This window comes from Dasypus novemcinctus, chromosome 22, assembly GCF_030445035.2.
Source record: "Dasypus novemcinctus isolate mDasNov1 chromosome 22, mDasNov1.1.hap2, whole genome shotgun sequence".
Classification (NCBI taxonomy): Eukaryota; Metazoa; Chordata; class Mammalia; order Cingulata; family Dasypodidae; genus Dasypus; species Dasypus novemcinctus.
Window position 1 is genome coordinate 66426183 of NC_080694.1, and position 19532 is coordinate 66445714.

General features: G+C 44.8%; 2 non-coding genes across 2 annotated transcripts; both read right to left on the reverse strand.

The window, feature by feature from the left end:
- Window positions 1-8285: 8285 nt before the first annotated feature.
- Window positions 8286-8358, reverse strand: TRNAR-UCG (transfer RNA arginine (anticodon UCG)). The gene has a single exon. It is a non-coding gene; the product is annotated as a tRNA-Arg (tRNA).
- Window positions 8359-13309: 4951 nt separating this feature from the next.
- Window positions 13310-13382, reverse strand: TRNAF-GAA (transfer RNA phenylalanine (anticodon GAA)). The gene has a single exon. It is a non-coding gene; the product is annotated as a tRNA-Phe (tRNA).
- Between the last annotated feature and the right edge of the window lie 6150 nt (window positions 13383-19532).

Consider the following 19532-nt stretch of genomic DNA (forward strand, 5'->3'; position numbering starts at 1 on the left):
GGTTTCTCCTCCCTCGGGGCGGAGCTCCTGTTCCGTGGGGTTTCTCCTCCCTCGGGGCGGAGCTCCTGTTCCGTGGGGTTTCTCCTCCCGCGGGGCAGAGCTCCTGTTCCGTGGGGTTTCTCCTCCCTCGGGGCGGAGCTCCTGTTCCGTGGGGTTTCTCCTCCCTCGGGGCGGAGCTCCTGTTCCGTGGGGTTTCTCCTCCCTCGGGGCGGAGCTCCTGTTCCGTGGGGTTTCTCCTCCCGCGGGGCGGAGCTCCTGTTCCGTGGGGTTTCTCCTCCCTCGGGGCAGAGCTCCTGTTCCGTGGGGTTTCTCCTCCCTCGGGGCAGAGCTCCTGTTCCGTGGGGTTTCTCCTCCCTCGGGGCAGAGCTCCGTGTTCCGTGGGGTTTCTCCTCCCTCGGGGCGGAGCTCCGTGCTCCGTGGGGTTTCTCCTCCCTCGGGGCGGAGCTCCTGTTCCGTGGGGTTTCTCCTCCCTCGGCGCAGAGCTCCTGTTCCGTGGGGTTTCTCCTCCCTCGGGGCAGAGCTCCGTGCTCCGTGGGGTTTCTCCTCCCTCGGGGCGGAGCTCCTGTTCCGTGGGGTTTCTCCTCCCTCGGGGCGGAGCTCCTGTTCCGTGGGGTTTCTCCTCCCTCGGGGCAGAGCTCCGTGTTCCGTGGGGTTTCTCCTCCCTCGGGGCGGAGCTCCGTGCTCCGTGGGGTTTCTCCTCCCTCGGGGCGGAGCTCCTGTTCCGTGGGGTTTCTCCTCCCTCGGGGCAGAGCTCCTGTTCCGTGGGGTTTCTCCTCCCTCGGGGCAGAGCTCCGTGTTCCGTGGGGTTTCTCCTCCCTCGGGGCGGAGCTCCGTGCTCCGTGGGGTTTCTCCTCCCTCGGGGCGGAGCTCCTGTTCCGTGGGGTTTCTCCTCCCTCGGCGCAGAGCTCCTGTTCCGTGGGGTTTCTCCTCCCTCGGGGCAGAGCTCCGTGCTCGGTGGGGTTTCTCCTCCCTCGGGGCAGAGCTCCGTGTTCCGGGGGGTTTCTCCTCCCTCGGGGCAGAGCTCCTGTTCCGTGGGGTTTCTCCTCCCTCGGGGCAGAGCTCCGTGTTCCGTGGGGTTTCTCCTCCCTCGGGGCAGAGCTCCTGTTCCGTGGGGATTCTCCTCCCTCGGGGCAGAGCTCCGTGTTCCCTGGGGATTCTCCTCCCTCCGGCTTCGCCAGGTGCCCCGGAGATTCCCGCGGTAGTGAATGGAGGGGGTGACGCAGGGCCGGAGGGGAAGAGCCCGCGTGGGAGGGGGCCAGGGCCTTCCCTGCCGAGGGGCTCGGCGTCAGGAGTCACGGGGTGGGCGTCAGCCTCAGGAAGCGCGGCTCAATCCCCTTGGAATAATTCCCACTTCAGCACAAGGGGCACCTGGGGACCACCCAGCGGGAGCCCGGGGGGCGGGGGGGGGGCGGGGCGGGGGGGGGCAGGGCGGAGGCCTGGCTGGTTCAAGTCACAAGTGAGTGGTCTGGGGACAGAAAATTGAAACCGTTTTTAAAAATTCGGCTTCGCCTTTTAAAATCCCTTTCCTAATACAAATCTAGCATGCACAGGTTTTGGGAAAACTCGAACTGATTTTGGTCCATCCACCCACCACACGCTAGCGCAGAAAGCACACGAAGAACAGTGGTCAGCAGAGCGCTTACTAACTCTCCAACAGCGCTTCCTCTCGCAAGTACAAGCAACTTGGGAAACTCCTGTAGTTCCCGCCCAAACTCCGCGGGCTCCGTCTTCCTCGGGGGCCTCGATGTGGGGTCCCCTGAGGTGTCATGAATTCATTAAAGGATTTAAGAACAAAAAGCTGAAATTCAGGAGGAAAGGGGGAAGACGAGGCACTTTAATCCGCTGTCCGCGGGTGTCCTGTGGATTTCTTCACTTAGGGGTCCTGCTTGGAGCGAGGAGTTGGGGCGAGGCTCCTCGCGAACACTGGAAAATGGCCCTTCGTGAACGCCTGTTTCGTGTGGACCCAAAAGGTCTGCTCGCGGCAGCCGGGCTCGAACCTCGAGCACGTGTCTGTGGAAGTCGCGCTCAGCTGCGCTGCGCAGGAACCTGAGAGCTGCTCCCTTGAGTTTTCCAAATTACGTTCTCCACGTGCTCGTGGCAGAGGCCGCGCCCAGGGCCCCGTGCTTGTCCAGGGCCCACCCACCACTGGCCTGGAGAAACGTGGGGCCTGATGCCCAGAGCTCTGTGCGGACCCGGCTCTCGGCGGCGGCGGAGGCGGCTGTGGGGGTGAGAGACGCCACGAACACCCGTGGGAAGCTTTTCTGCTCCTCCGCCTTGGACCACCCAGTGCTCAGAAAACCAAGGGAACGCAGGGAAGTCCTTCGCGGAGCTGCCCACCCCCACTGACGTTCTTTCCTGTCCTGCTCTTTAGCTGATGCTCCCAAGTGGAACTCAGCGAAGGGAGGAGACCCCAGGGCCGCGGTCCTCTCCTTCCTTGCTTCCCTCTTCCTTCTGAGGATGCCCGCACCCTGAGTGGCACTAAGGCCCGTGTAAGGGAAATGATGTACTAAATGCTCTTCGTTGGACTTCTTTTCAAAATGTGAGAGCAGAAATCGTGATAATATACATGAAAAGAATGGGGGGGTCATTCCATTACCTGGTTGCATCCATTACTTGGACGTACTGGGGACTGAACCCCAGGCCTGATACATGAGTAGCACGTGCTCTACCACTGAGATACACCCACCCGGTAAATACTTGTGAATATCAGAATATATGGACTACAGGAAGCCATTAAGCCTGCTTGTATATAAGGACCTGAAACTATTAGCATGAAAATCTAGAATATACTCCTATTTCTGAAAGCCTAGATTGCTTTATACTTCACACTGCATCAGGAGAAAATAACAATTGTGGACAGAAGGCCATAGTCTCTACCCACTCCTGTCAGCTCCTCCCAAATTCCGGTCCAGAGATAACTAATGGACACTTACATTCTCCATTGGGAGAGTCCAAAATACAAGGTTCTCTTGCAACTTTAAAATCTCTTTTCAGTGACACTTCCTTTGGAATCACGTTAATGGTTTTTATTGTCAAATGTAAAAATCAGATTAACAAGTATAGAAGAAAATACCTTAAACTTGAATATAAATAGAAAAAAAAAAGAAACTAACTCCATTTCAAATGAATAATAAACCACACTGAAAAGAAAAAAGAATTAATCCAAACAAATGTTTTTCACAGTACTTTGACCTTATATTCACATTATAGAAACAAATGAAATGCACACAAATCTTGCATTCTATTTGTATGTTTTTTATAGTGCTATGAGTATAGCAATGATGATATTATTTTTGTGTTTTTAAGGATTGGGCAAATGAGTAAATACACGGCTTTGTTGGAAGCCACTGTTGTCACTATGAAAATAGAGATACATAAAACCTGGCAGAGAAGAGTTCTGTCTTAGCCCTGTCTGCTGAAAGGACCTAGAAACAACACACTCTATAGCAATGACCAGCACAAGTCCCATTTCCATGCCCGGGTTTTTTAATACAAATTCCCTCCTAAAAGGAACCAAGGCTCCTGGGAGAATTTGCTGTTATCACAAGGGCTGGGGCAGGCATCATACAAAATGAGCCTAGGTCATCTTTCTGTGGTAGAAAGTAAGTAAGTCTTCAAAAGTGGTAGCATATTTAAAAGAACGCAGAATCTACTAGGGAAATCTTGAAAATTTTGAGCACTGAATTGAATAATCAACAACAAAGGAATATTATCCTTGGAATCAGAGAGCACTTGAGTTCATACTCACAAAAAAAAAAGAAGGAAAAAAGATGGAGGAAAGGAAAGAAGGAAGTAAGGAGGGAAGGAGGGAAGGAAAGAAGGAAGGGTGGAAGCGCTGAACCCTCAGTTTAAAAGAAAGTTATGTTTAGACCAAAAAAATAAGTGGAGATTATTTTTCTGTTTCCATATATTGAAGATAATGTAATACAGTAATTGTTTCCCTCCAAGAAGATTAAAAACCCCAGCGATGCACATCATCATCTATTCATTTGATTAAAGTTATGAATCAGCTATTTGTTATGGGTCAGTCATTGGTTTAATCAACTGACTCAAAGATGTTGATGGATTGGTCTCTGAGCTCAAAGAATAGGGACTGATGAAGATCCAAAGGTAAATCTATCAAAACCCAGAAGGTGACCAATCTTCTCCATTCAGACCAGTTATAGCCATAAAGTCCTTTCCCAGGATGTGAAATTGAGGGAAACAAGACAGGTAGAAAAAGGAGATAGTTTTCATTAAGCCCAGGTTCCTTTTTAGGCTATTCTTCATTGCCCAAAGTGATATTTCCTGGGTCTTATTCATTGCTTGCTGGTGGGGAAGACAGGGAAAGTCATTCAGGAATATATCTACCTAAAAATAATACTTGAGGACACGGGTGTGGACAAGAAAGTCAAGGAAGACTGGGGCAAGTAATCTATAGCATAGGAAAAAGAACATATAGAAAAGGGAAGACACACAAGAATATTCCATCCTGGGGCATCCATAGAAATGGCAAAAAAAAAAAAAAAGGCATTCCACAGGTGAGAGGATCTGGGAGAGGACTGGTCTGGTCAGGCAGGTGACAGTCCAGGAGCAGGAACAGCTTCACATGGTCTAGAATTTAGTTGTCCTTCCTTCAATACAGGTGCAAACACAGATCTAGGTGGGGGGTTATGGAAAAAGGGATTTAACAGAACAGATTTTCTGCCTTATTAGGCTTTCAAAGAGCCACTGAAAACTTCTGGTAACTTCGCTGGGGGCAGTAGCTCAATGGTAGAGTGCATGCTTTGCATGTTTGAGGCCTGGGTACGATTCCCTGCACCTCCACACACATTATTTTTCTTAGCCCCAATACATCTACAGCTCACAACTCTGGTAACAGGTAAACAAGAGCTTCTTTCACTCATTTCCTGACTGTTTCCTGCTGCCTTGAAAAGTGAACACAAGACCCAGTGGGTTGCCACCATCTAGTGTGGTTGTAAAAATATAAGGAAAAAATGAGTGCAAAGCAATAAGCAACCAGATTATTCAGGATTTTGAACTGGGCTACCACATTTTCACTATGACTGAAGAGAAAGGAAAACAGAAATGAAGAGTGAAAACAAGAAGCCCATGGGGAAAAAAAATGTACCACCCTCTTCTGATTTCCTTCTTTCTTCCTTGCCGTCTTTTCTCCATTTTCATCTATTCAAATTATATTGTAGAATTTCCCTCCTGGATCAGGCATCTCCAAGCCATGTCTAGTCATCATTTTCAGTTCCATAGGTGGGTGTCACATGGCTGAAACTTGCCATTTCTTTTTATTTTAGAGTGTATTACTTCTAAGTAATGATTCCCAGAGGTTCAGCTTGGGTGCTCATAAGACTCTAGAGACATCTAGACAAGATTGGAAGGGCAGACAATTCCAGGAATGCTGTCAGTGGGCCTTATCTTGGAATGAGTGAAACCTACCCCTAAAAGTATCAGACTGACACTCATTTATAATTTTCCTACACATGGTTCTTATGCCCCCTTTATTTGAACCTATAATTAGCACTGTACCTATTGAATGTGTTTCCCAGAGACTTACATCTTCGAGTTGTTCTTAAGCTGGTTGAGCCTAAATCTCAGCAGATTGCAGCCATCACCTACCCTCCAGTTCATCAGACTCACCCAATACAATTAACAAAAGGATGACAGACAATGTCCATCCCCAAAAACTGAAAGTATCTACAACAACAAGCAAGGCAGTTCCAATCATCTGTCCCAGGACATCTAAACTCCTTCTCAATTGGAAGCAAAGTGGGCATCACCATTCCCAAATCCTCAAGACTGAGGAATGAACAAAGGTGGAATGCAACTATGGGCTAAAATAGACTTATTATTATTCTAGTAATATACCAGGTATAAACATAGTGGTTCCTTGGCAAGGAAGAGGGAAGGAAAGGTGTAACATGGGGCATTTTTGGGACATTGGAATTGTTTTTCATGACATTTCCAAGATGGATATTGAGACAGGACATTATACATTTTGTCAAAACCTATAAAATGGTGCAGTGCAAAGTCTAAACCGTAATGTAAACTATAGACCATAGTAGCAATGCTTCAATATGTGTTCAGCAATTGTAACAAATGTACCACATTAATGAAAGATGTTGTTAATGGGGAAATGTGTGGGAGCAGTATATGGGAATCCCAATCACCTATATAGATAGATAGATCGATTTTAAGGAGGTACCAGGAACGAATCCAGGACCTCGTACATGGGAAGCTAGAGCTAAACCATTTGAGCTACATGTGCTCCACTGCCCTATATTTTTGATGTGGCATTTATGTAATCTAAAGCTTCTTAAAAATAAAAGAAAGTAATGGCAAAATGGAAAAAAATTAACAATTAAAAAAATGTTGGAGAGGATGCAGAGAAACAGGAACAGCCATTCTTTGCTGATGGCAATGTCAAATGGTGCACCCACTGTGGAAATAGTTTGGCAGTTCCTCAGAAAGCTAAGTATCGAATCAGCACATGACCCAGCAATACCACTATTAGACCTATACCCAGAAGAATGGAAAGTCGGGATTCAAACAGATAGTGGCACACTGTTAGTAGTGGCATTATTCTCATTTGCAAAAGATGGAAGCAACCCAAGTGCCCTCAACCAATGAACGTATAAAGAAAATGTGGTATATACATACAGTTGAATATTACTCAGCCTTAAAATGTTCTAAAGTCCTGATCCATGTGACAACGTAGATCAACCTTGAGGACCTGATGCTGAGTGAAGAAAGCCAGACACAAAAGGATGAATATTATATGACATCATTGACATGAAATAATTAGAATAAGGAAACTCTCAGAGTCAGAATCTAGAATATAGGTTACCAGGCGACGGGGTGAGGATAGGGGATGGGAAGTTAGGCATTATATAAACAGGATTCTCATTTTTAGGATGGAAATGTTTTGGAAATTGATGGTAGTGATGTTAGCAAACATTGTGAATGCAATTTACAGCACTGAAATACATATCTGAAGGTGGTTATAAAAGGAAATGTTAGGTTGTATATATAGTAACAGAATAAAAATTCTAAAAAATTCACGGACTTGTACTACACAGTGAACCCTAAGTTAAACCATTCACTATAATTAATAGAGCAATTATAAAAATGTGTTGTTATTCATTGTAACAAATGCTTCACACCAATGTGAGGTGTTACTAATAGGGTCAAATACAGGAATCCTGTATTTCACCCACGACTATTCTGTAAATTCTCATTTTCTCTTATAAAAAAACGGCAGGAGGAAATTTTGGGGGTGATAGCTGTGTTCAGTACCTGTCCTGTGACCACAGTTTCACGAGTGTAAACATGCCAACTTACCCATACGCTTAAACACGTGCAGCTTACTGCGTGCCAGCTGTGGCTCGATAAAGCTGCTGCAATGTACATTATCTGACAGACAAGCTCATGGCATTCTGCTGTTTTAAAAATGTACTCCTGGGCCTTCCCCTGTTTTCTGTCCTGTGGAAGAGTTTGTGTCTTTTATTTGTTCTCTGAACGTTTTGGAGAGGTATCCAGGAAGCGATGGGGCATAGCATTTCCTCGGTAGGAAGATTTTTGTCAACGAATTCCATCTATTTCCGGTTGAAGATGCTCACATGTGCTCTTCCTCCTTGAATCTGACGTGGTAAGGGGCAGTGCTCTAACATCCTGTCCATTCATCTCACTGTTCACGCGTTTGTCCGGATTCCTTCCCTTCTGCAGAAGCCGCCCCGCCGTCGTCCAGTCCTTCTGGGCTCGCCCTTCGGGGGCTCAGGTCTCAGTTTAACCTCGTTCCTCAAAGTCAGTTCCTGACGCTGCGTCTCCGCGACGTGCGGGAGAACCCCGCGGCGCTGTCGGGCATCGGCCTAGAGAGACCGCGCAGCGCCCGGGGCGCCCCTAAGCAGGGGCAGGTTTTGTGGGGTTCTCGCTCTCCAGCGCCTCTAACCCCGGGGGGGACTTTTCCTCTAGAAAGGGGACGACGTTTAAACCGACTTCAAAAGGCAGATACTTCCCATACAGTCCCTTTTGAGTGCGCATATGAGGTGCACATATTTAATTTGGCCACTGAGTTATGGAGCGAGCGCTCTTGGCCAGTGGTGGAGGCCTCGGGGACCCCGCGAACCGAACTTGACTTTTCCAGCAGCTCCCTGAGCTCCCTCGCCGGGAGCCTCCTTTCCAACCTGCCAGATGTCGTCTTTTCTCAGAGGCTATGACCTGGGTTTGGGAGTTTGGGGATGAGGTCGGGGCTGGAGGTTGGAACCGGGGAAAGCAGTGTGTGGAAAATAACAGCTCAACCACGGAGGGATTCGAACCCTCAATCTTCTGATCCGAAGTCAGACGCCTTAGCCATTAGGCCACGTGGTCTCATAATGGCCATTACAAGCCTCTCGCCATAACATTTTTTTTTCTTTCATAATTGAGATTTTATTGGTTGTTTTTAACATCAGCACAGACTTTATGCAGAATTCGTACACAGCTTAATGTATGTACTGAAAACCTAAAGAACCATGTAGTCATTTTTCTAACATTATTCCAGGACTTTCAAACTTAAAAATTGAAGACAAATTTTCCTTAAGAGGACATCAAGCACTAATATCTTCAAATGTTGATAAACTGTTACTTCTTTTAAGTCCCACAGATTCACAAGTTAATGCCATACACAATACATACTCACATTTCCAATCTTTTACAGCACATAAAAAAGTTATTACAAAAACCAGGACCAGGATGTTACAGAGTTCTGACAGGGAGAGCCAAGACCAGGGTCTGTTCTACCAGACACGTCTACTAAGAACCGTGGGAAAAGGAATAATTTAAAATGCTCAGCACATATTAAATGCCTGACTGAGATTCCAAGTCACCAGGGCCTGAACCAGACTCGGCTTCTTCCTCTGCTGCTTCAGGAGAGGCTGGACTCTCCTCAGGTTTAGTTTCTCCATTTTCTGCAGGTACATGTTCTTTAGTTTCTTGATTAGACACTTCAGCTTGTTTTCCCTTTGCTCCCCTTTTTCCTTTTGGTTGCACTTTTTTGTGTGAAGTTTTATCCTTTCCCGCTGCCTTTTTTGGCTTGGCGTCCACTTTGACAGCAGCGGGTTTGCGGGCTCGCCTCGCCCACCCTCTCCTGGACTCCTCCTTCCACGCCGCTTGTCCGAGCTCCTCTGAGCCGGGCTCACCTCCCCTGAGCAGAGCCTCACCTCCTCTGTTACTTTTAACTTCATCACAAAGATGGTGTAATTAATAGTTAGAAGAACGAGGCACTTTAGTGTAACACGAGGCAACCGACTTACCCGAAATACCAATTCCGGTTTTGTCAATTCCCATTCCGTAAACTGAACCCCACACTTCCTACTTGAACAATATTTTACTCTGCTCTCCGTAAACACCTGAAGAACCAAAGCTAAACTGAGACCTAAAAGAGAAAAGGTTAGACAGAAAAAGAGCAGAAAGAAAAGTACTTCCAAAAGATGGATCAGAACATGCAATGCTGTGAAGGATTTTGCTCAAATTATTCAAAAATTTAAATGAAGTAGCAAATTCTTCAAAATATTATGTATGCAATTTAAGTCAAGAAGAAATAGCAAATGTGGATGTTTTTGGCCTCCAGCAGGGTCCAAGTCTCCCTCACTGGTTCCTACTGGAAGCCACCACGACCAGAGTGTCTCTTCTCCTTCACCTCAGGTGATTCCCTTTACTCCAGAGGCTCTCATTTCTGACTTTATCTTCATTTTGGGGCAAACCGAGTTTGAAGCCCTGATTAAAGAGGAATGTGCGATCCTTTTCTTCCATCCCTTCACGGGCTAAAGCTACCAGCTTAGAGCAGCACAGGTGTAAATGTTGTTCAAACAGGAAATGTGGGATTCAGTGTAGGGTAGCAGAATTGGAGAAAATAAAACGGTCAAATAAATTGAATAAATAGTAAAAAAAAAAAAAATGTCCCATAGAAAAAACCCTACGACCAAATGTGTTCACTTGGAAATTCGACAAAACACCCCAGCGAGTTTAATTTCTTCCGCGACCCATGCAGCCCAGTAGCAGCGGAACGCTTTCTGCGCACTGGAGGAGGGAGGGTGAGAGGGTGAAGAAATGACAGACAAGATAGCGGGGCCAGGTGGACCATGAGGAGCTGCAGGAGCTTGCATTACCTCAGGCCCCTAACGTGATCACGCACTTTATTTTTTTTATTTTTATTTTTCCTTCTTTATTTTTTTAAATGATAGCATTTTAAAAAATGATGTCCCCATATACCGTACTTTATTTTATATAACAAGTGAAATTAGCACATTCGGCAGTTCTCACGGGAAGCTCTTGTTTCTAGGTCACTACAAATGCAATAGTTCTTCTTTTTAATAGCCCTCTGATAACACAGTTTTTCTGGAATTCTTATCCATACTTAGCCTATTTGTTCAGCACAGAACCTTGCCCAGGGGCACCTCCTTCTTTACCTACATTCTTGCTATGAACCTTGGAGCCTGCTTTGCAGGGTTCCCCACAAATTTCAATAACACAAACATTTCCAAATGTAGTACTAGAGGGAAGACGCTCCATCTCATTCTATGAGCCTGGCTTCCCCTTTACCAAAACCAGAGGAAGACAGTGTAAGAAAAGAAATAATAGGCCAATCTTATGTGCAACCACAAATAGCCACCTGCATCCAGTACCATAAATGGTGGTCGATTTGACATTACACTAAGAGCAGTGATTCGGCACATGAAGAAATTAAGTAAGAAAAATTATCTTCACCTCAGGAGAGAAAGAAAAAACATTTCATGTAATTCAGTGTCCATTCATGATGCAACTCTTAATGTAGACATCGAAGAAAACTTCTTTAACCTCATTTCAAAAATACAAAAATAATCTACAGAAGACATAACATTTTGATATAAAAACTTAAAAACTTTGAGTCTGAGATTGGGAAGCCGTGGCCTGCACCAGGAATCATCCCTTCTACTCACTAACGTCCTAATGTCCTGGAGGTCCTAAGTATTTGCAATAAAACCAGACAGAAGGAAGGCGAAAGAGTTCTTAAAATTATTTATTTATTATTTATTTATTTATTCCCACCCTTTGTTGTTTGCACTGTGTCTGTTCATTTTCCTTGTTTCTTTAGGAGGCACAGGAGAACCAAGCCAGAGACCTCCCATAGGGTAAGTGGAAGCTCAATTGCTCGACCTGCTATGGGCTGTGTGTGTGTGTGTGGGGGGCTGTATATTTCTTTATAAATAACATGGGCTGTGCTGTAGGGTAAATATGTTAATTGAAGCTTACCTGGAATGTGGAAGATAAGTGTGGGGTGTATGTGTTAATTCAGACTTACCTAGAGAGTATGTGTTAATTCAAGACATATCTGATAGTCAGATAAAACACTTGAAACTCTAAGAAACTAACAAAAAGTCCTTTTGCATATAGAGACCACCATTTTACTCGAGATTCCTACATCCTCTGTATAAAAGAAACCCAAAGATCCTATTCTGGGCTCCATTTTTATTAGGACAGGAGTCTGGCGAGCCTGATTGCTCGCAAATAAATGTTCCTTTCTAAAATTATTACTGCGCCCTGGCCTTCCATATGTGATCATTGGATCTCTCTGCTTCCACAACAGACCCACATCCACTTCCCTAAAATAGTTTTGATAATTAGAACAGAAGAAACAGAATTGTGAATTTGTTTTACAGATTGTAAGATTGTACAATGATCAGCTTCAGAAATCTAAAATTAATTTGGTATAATTAGTAAAAGACAACACATTTTCCAGCAGCTATAAAATTAGATTCAATAAAGAAAAATCTAGAAAGCACAGAAAATCACCTATTTCCCTAACAAGAAAGTACCACAAAACAAATATGGCATGATTTAATATACAAAAACTGCAAACTCAACAATTTAATGGCTATAGACATGTAGTGGATATACTGTTACCTTGTAAAGCTAATAAATAAAAGAAAGTGAATGATTACCACAAGCATTATTATGGCTGTATTCTTCCAAGGAGTTTTGATGTTGGAGAAGTGTAAAATGTTTTCAGGGCTGTTGATGAAAAATAGACACTTTATACCAGAAACAGTTTTTGAAAAGAAGGAAAAATAGTTCAAAAAGATAAAAACAAAGGATTATTATCTCTAACAAATAACTTCAAGAAAGATGTTGAAGTCAGAGGGGAACAAAATCAGATGTGTGCACCTGAGTCCTGATGCCTCTACTGCCCACCTGCTTTCATTTCTCAGGATTCCGGGCCCTTGTGAGTGTTTCAGAACATGGTTCACATAGAAATGCTTATTTTTTACCTCACCTGGATCCACAACCAGGAGTAACTTAATGTGGATATTCCAGACAGATGTGCAAGGCTGCAGAGATATCTTGAAGCAAGAAACTTGGGGGTATTCTTGTAATCATTTAAAAGCTAATGTTCAACAATTTTCCTTACTCCCACAGTTTAATAATGGAATGGACTCAGAAATGTAGAATTTTGATTTGCAAAATTTCCCTTCTATATAGTGCATCAAATAGATACACACAGGGTAGAGTGGTTCTGTTATTACATTTCTTCTCCACATTTCTTGTGGTTATAAACACCCCTTGCCCACCACACACATAGATATTCTCAAAGTAGAAATGTGTAAGTGCAATGGCATTAGGGTGTTGGAAATTCTTACCTCCCTAAGTTCCTAGGTTTTCTAATTTTGAATAAAATGTCCACAATAATGTTAGATAACACTTCATGGGAGACCTGAGTGGAATAAACAACCAAATGAGAAAGTGATTTAAAAAGAGAGCGAGAGAGGTGTGGAGCTGTTCTTTGTGGAGTTATGAAATTATTCTAAAATGTTATGTTGTGATTATACTAAAAGCCATTGAGTATATACTTTGGATAGAGCATATGATATATGAATATATCTCAATAAAACTGCTTTAAAAATAAAAAAGGTAACTGTGAAAAAATAGCCAGATTTAGCACCTATGTAGAGCAGGGGAAGGACAGAAAGATTGATGAGTGAAGAAAATTTTTGTTAGTTCGTTTTTCATTATTATACTTATTATTGAATTAATGAAAATGCTGCAATGATGATTGAGGTGATGTATGCTCAATTAAGTGGTTATACCAAATACAATGGATTGTACACTTTGGATGAATTTTATGCATTATTACCATGTATCAATAAAATTGATTTTCTTAAAGAAAAAGAACAAATCTGTATGTATACGCCTTTATTGGATTAGCAAAAAGGAATTAAACCTTCTAGTGACAGATCCACTCTTGGGAATTGGATGCAAGTGTTAAGGGAGGGCAAGGAAGCACACACCAAAACAGAAGAGAGCACGCCGGGACCCGGGATTGAACCAGGGACCTCTAGATCTTCAGTCTAACGCTCTCCCAACTGAGCTACCCCGGCCCTATAAAAAGGAATTTTAGACCTTCTTCCAAGAAAGATTATAAAGGCTTCATTAGTGATGTTTCAGTGTTCTTTCATAGTTAGTCTAATCTTTTGAACTTCACCTACTCACTCACCTGGGAACACACGGGCTCCAGGGCCGCCCAGGTATGAAAACACGATCCAGTTTTCAAATGGACGAGCTGACAGAGGGAGAGGGAGGAAAAGGGGCGCATCACGCCAAACAGGAGGAAGCTTTCCTGCGCGGTCGCCCCCGGAGCTGCATGACCCTAACATTGCTCAGGAAACTAAGGGAATTCAAAATGAACTAGCGACCTGCTTCTCTTTGTCTTCTTCTGGTCCTTCTTTTTCTGTCTTGCTCTTTATTTTTATTTTTTTGTCTTTATTCATTTTTTAATATTACATTCAAAAAATATGAGGTCCCCACATACCCCCTCCCCCCCACCCCACTACTCCCCGCACAGCAACATTCTCCTCCATCATCATGAGACATTCATTTCATTTGGTGGCTACATCTCTGAGCATCGCTGCACCTCATGGTCAATGGTCCACAGCATAGCCACACTCTCCCAAGTTCCATTCAGTGGGCCATGGGAGGACATACAATGTCCGGTAATTGTCCCTGCAGCACCACCTAGGACAACTCAAAGTCTGGAAAATGCCTCCACATCTCATCTCTTCCTCCCATTCCCCACACCCAGCATCCACCATGGCCACTTTCTCCACACCAATGCCACATTTTCTTGGATTACTAATCACAATAGTTCATGGCTAGAATATCAGTAAGTCCACTCTAATCCATATTCTATTCCTCCATCCTGTGGGCCTTGGATTGGTTGTGTCCCTTCCATATCTATATCAAGAGGGGGCTTAGATTCCACATGGATGCTGGATGCAATCCCCCTGCTTTCATTTGTAGTCACTCTTGGCTCCATGGTGTGGTGGTTGACCTTCTTCAACTCCATGTTAGCTGAGTGGGGTAGGTCCAACACACCATAGTGTAGGAGTTGAAGTCTGTTGAGGCTCAGGGCCTGGCTATCATATGGTCAGTCCAGAGATTCAGATCCCCTGGGCATATATTAAGCCCCAGCACCAACTACAATTTTGGTAAAGGCTTGTGAAAAGTGATCACATCTGAGTCCAGCTCCATCACTCAGAAACACCAACTCCAATGAAGGGCCAACTGACATGGCACTGAATTCTATCTACCATCTCTCTTGCTCTTTAGTGACAATGCAAAGGGGAAAGGAAGGTTAAGAAAAGAATCCATTTCCCCGAAAATGTTCAGACACTTTAGCACTTCACGCTAATACCACAATGCAAGAGGCGCAAGAAATAGCTAATCCTTAAACTGAGAAAGCCTTCCCGAGGGTGAAGACGAGTGGGGGTGTAGCTCAGCGGTAGAGCGCTGTGCTTTGTGCACGAGGCCTGGGGTTCGGTCCCTGGCACCTCCACAACTGTCTTCTACCTCCTTCAAAAGGACACCTTGGAATTTAATTTCCAAATATAATCTCTTTTCCGCACACATGAAGGTGGTTACTTTAAAGATTATCTGATTTCTGTTCTGTAACCTTAGAAGAGGGCAGAAATAGACCTTTCAACAGAAAAGTTGTGCCTTTAGGGCTCAGTCCACCTGGGCCCCTATTTTATACTGTTATGAAAGAGAAGCAAGGCAGAGAGAGGAGGAAAAAGATCAGCGTCCTCTGACAGTTTCCCTTCGTTCTTATTTTTTTCCCGGCAGAGAAGACACAGGGTCCACCACGGGTCTCCCCCACTGACCAGGCAGAGAGCGCCGCTGGGAGTCCTGTCCACTGAGGAGACACTGGGGGCTGCGAATCCGGAGTCTTTCTAGGCGAGTGAGTGTCAGGATCTGGAAAACGAAATAAAGCCTGGTGGGATTCGAGACCCTGCACACCCGACAGTGAGGATAAAACTGAATCCTACATTCCCAACTGATATTCGTAATATTCACTTCACTGCACTTTCTCACTCTTCCATTTTTCCCTTTCCTTTAACTCTAAACAGCACCAGGGGCTCTCAGTTAACATTCAACAGAGGCCCCACGTGAAGCACGAAATATTTCTCCATCATACACATTGGACTGAATGATGAAAAGTAAAATGTGAATACTAAGGAGATTTGGCGGCTTACACTGGTAAGGAACTGACGCCTTTTCTGTTTGTTTTTTTTTCAGGGCCAACTCACTCATATTTGCTTTATATGACAGAAAACACCCAGGACTTTCTCGTCCTCTGATGCACCTTTTCAGGATTTCCAAAGCTTTGTGATTTCTACACTGGAGCTACGTGTGAACCTGTTGCCTGCTGAATCAACGCCTCTTTGAGATGAAAGGGAATGGAGTTTGCTCCCCGTTGGCCTGTCTGACACCCCTTACCAGGCTGAGTGTCCTTACTTCTTGATGCCCTTGTCCAGTGAAAATGCCCACAGCAGGCGCTCAGGAGGGAGAATGTGTGGCCTTGAAAGCTGCTTGGCTAAGGATTGGCAGTGGTCCCTGGGCCAGTTGTTTATTTTAGGAGGTATTTTATCTAGGGGGCTAGTGCATTCTTCCCACGTACTCATTATTTTTCTATTATTATTATTATCATTATTTATTTATTTATTATGATTGTTGTTGTTGCTCTCCAGTCACTGTAAAACAGCGGCATGGGTGGGAGTGCTGATTAGAGGGCCAGAACAGAATTCCAGAAATGAGGGTTAGAGTTTCTCTGCTTCACTCTTACTCTCTTTTCAATACCTGGAGGAGATGGTTGGTTGGTTGAGCATTTTCTAGTAATGCCTTCAAACTTAAATTGTTGGTTAAACTCCCTCATCCTTCTTGAAGTCTGCTGATGTCTTTTGTCTGTTGGACCAGAGTGATACTTTGATTTCCAGGAGATTTTGCTGAAGAGTCTTTCTCCCTCTTGTCTATTCATTATCAGTAGTCTATGTTGAATACAAGAAGGACATTAAAGTCCTAAAAATCTACAAAACAAGGAAAGGGAGCTGTAAAAGCCTTTTCTTCATGTGCTGTGTAAAATGCATCTCCATCTTTGCAAGCTGGGATCCCTCCCCTTTCCTGCCTCTCAAAGGTCCTGTGTCAAAGACCTAAAGCTGTGTAAGTACCGGGTATGGGGAAAGGCAGGAAGAGATGAGAGGTGGAGGCGTCTTTGGGACATGGAGCTGCCCTGGATGGTGCTTCAGAGGCAATCACCGGACATCGTAAATCCTCACAGGGCCCACTGGATGGAATGGGGGAGAGTATGGGCCATGATGTGGACCATTGACTATGAGGTGCAGAGGTGCCCAAAGATGTACTTACCAAATCCAATGGATGTGTCATGATGATGGGAACGAGTGTTGATGGGGGGGGGGGAGGTGGGGTGGGGGGGTGGAGTTGAATGGGACCTCACATATATATTTTTAATGTAATATTATTACAAAGTCAATAAAAAAAAGCAAAAAAATAAAAAATTAAAAAAAAAAAACGTAAAAAAAAAAAAGACCTAAAGCTGTGAACTCTTTGCTTCCTTTTCATTCCTATCCACACATATGCCCTGTCCCCATGCGCCACAGACAAGCAAGATGAACTTCCATCTTTTCTTGCATTTAAGGGTATATTGGGGAGGAAAAAAGTGTGCTACTGCCTAGAACAGGGGCTTGAGCCCTGAACCTGCAGATTAAAAAAGTCTGATGACCTATTGGCAGAATGTCTGTTTTCACAGTTTTTAATAAAGGTCATTAAGCCCGTTTATTGTTTTTACTCCATCTTGAATTTCACGGCAACCTATTAAAATCAGTCCCTTGCAAATTTATTTCACATACTTAAGTAAAAAAAAAAAAGCAGCTAGCGAATTCCCCCACACTCACCAACCTGCTCCCAACACGGACACCCCCGTGGGTTGGGTGAATCTGCCTTCCCTGTAGCTCTTCCAAAAACCATCCGTACTAGCTGCTCCTGCTCCTCAAAGAAAAACCGAACTACACACATTCTAAAATGCTCTCCAATCCAGCAGTGTGTGTAAAAGGAATAGTCTTTCTACAAACAAATTTTTTGGTCAGCTTTCCTTAAAACACATGTGACTCCTATATTTCTTATACCTGGAGGACCCAGAAAAAAGATGCAGATCTGGAACAGGTCCTACCTCCTTGTCCTTCCAAATCTTATCCGTACCTAAAGAGCCATATTTAAGCCTCTTCTCTCCACTTTCCTATCCCGACCCCTCCTCATCCCTCTTCACACCACCCAGCAGCCTCAGACCCGCTTCTTCCCATCATCCCTCCAACACCTCTACCTCTCTCTGGGTGTGGTCTTTCCCAAAACTCAGCTCACACCATCCAGGTTGGTGTTTTCTAGCCAGTGTTTCCTAAACCTGTCAGATTTTCAGTTACTGCTGACCCCCACTCCATTCCCATCCCCCAATATGCTTTAAGTTACTCGCCACCTCCTTCTACAATATGCTTTCTGACTTAATCCAAAACAGCTGCTTTCCTGGGAAAGCCTGAGAACCAAGAGAAACATTGAATCAGCAGACAAATTCAGTCTAAGGTCAAGCCATCTTTTGATTTACAGAAATGCATAACAAAGAACTCCTAATTCCCCAGTTCCAAGGGACCTTTTACAGTCCTCACCTCCCTCTTTCTTGGACACGTGAAAACCCAGGCTTCCAGATGCAAGCTTCTGCGGAATTCCACACAGGTATGGCAGTGCTTAGCAGACACCTGCATGAAGGTTTTCATGGACATTTTGAGTCCGTCATGTTCAAACAATGTCACAAGAAAGACTGTCTGTGTCACACCTGTACCTTTCATTTGGGGTCTGGAGATTTTCTGATGTCTCTTTTCATCAGGACCTCGATTTCCAGAGACATTTTTTCTTGTACTTTCTTTGAACCCAGCCCCCTGGATTTCCACTAAGACTCTGGCATCAGGGACAGTGAAAGTGCTGGGGTGGTGGTGTGGGACACCTGGGTACAACAGAGGATGTCCTGAGCAGGATGAACAAGTCTGGAGGAAGGGGCTGAAGCTGCTGATGGGTGTCGACTGTGCGGGGGCGCAGGTGAGACTCAAAGTTGGAGGTGTAGCTGCCTCCATCCCTGGAGGAGTCCAGCGTGGTGTTCCCTCACCAGGGGACTTGTGAGGAGGAAACATGCAATTCCTCAGTCCTGGGTTGTCTGAAGTACATCAAATTTGTCCTTATTTCAGTGGATAATAAACCACAGTTTAGCAAGGTCTTCATGACTGCTTTCTCAGCTAGCTGCTCAAAGATAGAAAGCTTTTTGTTTTCTTAAAAAAGTTACAGATTTATGGTCATAAACCATTCTGTCTTTTTTTTTATTGTCTTTTCTTTAAAAAGATAAATAGATCGCATAAGACATTATATTGAAAAAACACAAGAGGCAAGCGGACTTGGCCCAGCGGTTAGGGCATGCATCTACCACATGGGAGGTACGTGGTTCAAACCCTGGGCCTCCTTGACCCATGTGGAGCTGGCCCATGAGCAGTGTTGATGCGGGAAAGGAGTGCCCCTACGCAAGGAGTGCACCCCGTAAGAGAAGAAAGTGCAGCCTGCCCAGGAATGGCGCGGCCCACATGGAAAGCTGGCACAACAAGATGATGGCAACAAAAAGAAACAGATTCCCGTGCCGCTGACAACATCAGGAGGGGACAAAGAACATGCAGCAAATAGACACAGAGAACAGACAACTGGGGCGGGCAGGCGAGGGGGAGGAGGGGGGAAGGGGAGAGAAATAAATAAATAAATCTTAAAAAATAAAACCTAAGAGGTTCCTGTATACTCCATTCTCCACCCCAACCCCTCTCCTCCCACATCAACATTCCGTTTCATCAGTAAAGCACATTCATTGCATTTGGTGAATGCACCCTGGAGCACTGCCACACTGCATGGACTATAGTTTACATTGTAGTTCACACTCTCCCCCATTCCATCCAGTGGGTTACAGCAGGATATACAATGTCCTGCATCTGTCCCTGCAGTTTTATTCAGGACAACTCCAAGCCCTGAAAATACCCCATATCACACCTCTTCCTCCATCAACAACTCCTGTGGCCACCGTCTCCACATCAATGATACAATTACTTCCATTGCTAGAGTCACAACAGTTCTATAGTAAAATACCAGCAAATCCACTC